Genomic DNA, 3,468 nt, shown 5'->3' with positions numbered 1-3,468 from the left:
CCTGCATTCAGCCCTTTTGGCACCACAATTCTACTCCATCCATATCTATCCATATACGTGCTGACTTTCCTGTGAGAAGTGAGTGAGCGAGTGGGATCTGGGAGAGTGAGATGGGGCAAGCGGAGTGTTGCATGGGGCGGGGTGTAGAGGAAAGCTGGGATGAATACATAAATGGAATAAATGGAAGGTCCTTTACAGCATCTGATGTTTTCATGTTACAAATGGGAAAACTATACCCCAAGCTAAGCCCTGACTCTTCTGCTTTCCTCTCTCTTGAGGCTCCCTCTTGCTAGTCCTTTCCTTCTCACTTGTCCAGATTTTCCTCCTCCAGGAAGCCTCCCTCACTCTACAGCAGGACCCACAGTTTGTATGTTGTTATGGTCACCAAAAGAGACAGATGGACCCCCATCCAAAATTTGGTTCAATGTCAAGACTGATGATGTCACACCCATGCCAAGATGGAATGAAAAGTTTTATTATTTATATAATTGAGGTCTCTGGAGGAGCAGGGCTGGCTCCTCAAGCAGGTCCAAAATGGCTTGAGAGAGGGAAGAAAGGAGACTGGCTGGGGTTTTTACTGTGGTGAGGGAGTGAAATTGGTGGAGCATTTGTGAGGAAAGGGGCTTGCATGGTTCAAATCTCCCATGGACACCAAAGGAGGCAGCACAGCACTCAGGCTGAAGAGGGAGAGGGGACAGCTGAAGAGGTGTCAGCAGTCAGACATCAAAATATGGTCTCAAACTCCTCATTACACATGCTGTTCTCTGGGTCAACATTTCTAATGGCTCCCTTCTCTACAGGGAAGAGTTGGCCTGATAAAGTCAATTGAGGGGTGAGATGAGGCTGCGAATGATAATGCCACTGAACTGTGGATTTCTCTTTCCGCATCTCTCCAGCCCAGAGACCCTTCCAGACCTTCATCTCTCCACCTCCATTCCATCTCCCCCAGATTTGTCTGCTGTGCTGTGCTCAGTCATGTCCGACTCTTTGCAACCCCATGGACTGTTGCCTGCCAGGCTTCTCTGTCCGTGGGAATTCTCCAGGCAAGAACACTGGAGTGAGTTGCCATGCCCTCCTCCAGGGTATCTTCCCAACCCAGGAACCGAACCAGGGTCTCCTGCATTGCAGGTGGATTCTCTACCAGCTGAGCTACCAGGGAAGCCCCCAGATCTGTCTGACACTCCTCCAAATTCCTTAGCTTGGGCCCTCCCCCTACCAGATGCCCCCTGCTCCCACTTCCACATTCCCTCTGGAAACTCCCCCACAGTGGAAAAACCATCCCTCATCCCTTTCCTGCTCCCAAGCCCGGGATCGGACATGCTGGTCATTCCTGTTTGGGATGGCCAAAGAGATAACACCTGGCATAGAGCCCATCTGTCATGACAGAACTCTCAAAGCTGTTTCAGGCAGGACCCCTGTCCACACTGAGTGTCCACCCTGGCCCCTGGGTTCCTGGTCCTGGCTGTTCCCCCTTCTCCAAGGATGAGGTGGAGGACCCAGCAGCCAACTGGAAGGAGAGCAAGCTAACTATTCAATCCAGGTCAGCTTCCTATTGCTTAGTTCCACATCTCCTAACCCCTGGAGGCTCTGGACCACAAAGTGGCCTGTGGAGAGAGGCTGGGCAGTTCTGTGAGTCACAGCTTGGGAACAAATGCTGCTCCAAAGGCAGACAGGGACAAGTGTCCTCTCCCCAAACACTTTAGAGAAACTCTGCTATCACAGCTGCTTTTGTTCGGGCGTGTCTGGCTTTCCAATCAACATCTGCCTGGAATTTGTCTCTTAAAGACACAGCTGTGGCCAGTGGCCTCCAGTTCTAGCTCTGGCCTCCCATGAGTTGTGTGACCTTGGACATCTAGTTTCCTCCTTAAGTTGAATGAGGCCAAATGACAATGAAATGAGAGTCTGTGGGTGAAAGGATTCATAAAAAGAAGTTCAGCTTGAGTCCCTCCCTATGCTCTGAATCTAATTTTGTTCTCCTAATTCTTTATCCTTTTCCTTAGAGAGGGCTTCAAATTGTACAAGCTTCAGGCCCCACCAAACCTAGATGTGCCCTGTGTGTGGTTTGAACGTTAATTATTAGCACAAGTAGTCACGAAGGGCTCTAGGGTCAGAAAGCACAGGATTAAAATTCAAGTTGCGTAGCCTTCAAGCCTCAGTTTTTCACCTTACAACAGAGATAACACCTGAAAGATTGTTGTGAGGATTTAATTTACTAATATTTGTAAAGGAGGTAGCATAGTTTACGCTGCCCAAGCACTACAATATGGAGATCTTATTACCATAAACTCTCAGAGATAGGGGCTCTAAAATGAACTTTGAGAAGTAAGGTCTGAAGAATGAACTACTGTACCACAGTAAGAAAGCTCCTAAAGCCTAGAAAAAAGAATGCTCAGGGGAAGTGGGTCTTTGTGCTGCAACAAAAGAAATCTGAGTTAGACTCAAGAAAACAGAGTGATCTCTTCAAGTTCCCATTTAGTTAGATTCTTCTGCGGATAACCGGATCTTTGGACTCCGCCTACCTAACTCACCCTGGTGCCACCCACGACAAACCTGTCGGGGCTGAAGTCCCTGCCCAGTCTCCAAACACTCAGTTAGAGCCTGGGTGGGAGGAAGGGACCTTTGGGATTCTGCTGGGCTGGGCCCTGAAGGCAAGGGTGGGTCAGAAATGGGTACAGTCTGGGCCTAGCTCCCTGGCTATGTAGGCACTCTAACGAGAAGGGACTTCTTTCCACATCGAATGGATATTCATGATACAGTAGATGTCAGAAGGCGTAGCCCGCGGGAGAAAACGCTGTCGTTGCTATTTATAATTAGCGATGCTTGGTTATTACCACTGCTAAATATCTGTCTGATTGTGTGAGACCATTCCCCCGCCTGGGTCAAAGTGGGTGGGAACAAGTGGGTAAAAGAAAAAAATCTTGACAAGGAAGGCGAAGGGTCTGGGCACCAGGAAGAATGCTCAGAGACCGCTAACCTTCTCTCAGGGACTCACAGCGCGGCGGAGGAGAGTAGAGCCTTCCAGCCGGTGGCTTGCGGAAATTGGTTCCCAGATGCGCCAACGCCGGGGCTCTCCAGCCGGACCCACAGAGGTGGCCGCGCCCGGAACGGCCTTTCCAGCGGCCGCAGCAAAGCAGCGGGACAAATCCCACCCCCGGCTCCGCCCGTCCAATCCATCTTGCTCGGGAAGCGACGCTTCTCTGGAGAAGCAAGCGGAGGGGAGGGGAAATCGAAGCTTTTGGGGTCTCTCGACAGGTGTTTGGGGGAGAGGGCGGAGCCGGCTCAGGAAGGATGAGGGAGGGGTGGTGCTGCCCCTTTAAGAGGCGGCGGCCGAGCAGGGACCTTTTCTCTTTCCCCGGAAGGAAAGCTTAGCCCTGGCTGGGCGCGCAAGGTGGGGAGGTGCGGGCCTGGGCGTGGGGAGGCGGGGCGCGCGCGGGGGACACCCCCTCCTTCCAGTCTGCCTTGCGGTGG

This window comes from Dama dama, chromosome 5 (assembly GCF_033118175.1).
Source record: "Dama dama isolate Ldn47 chromosome 5, ASM3311817v1, whole genome shotgun sequence".
Lineage (NCBI taxonomy): Eukaryota > Metazoa > Chordata > Mammalia > Artiodactyla > Cervidae > Dama > Dama dama.
The sequence above is the reverse complement of the archived record's forward strand: the minus strand, read 5'-3'. Positions refer to the sequence as shown.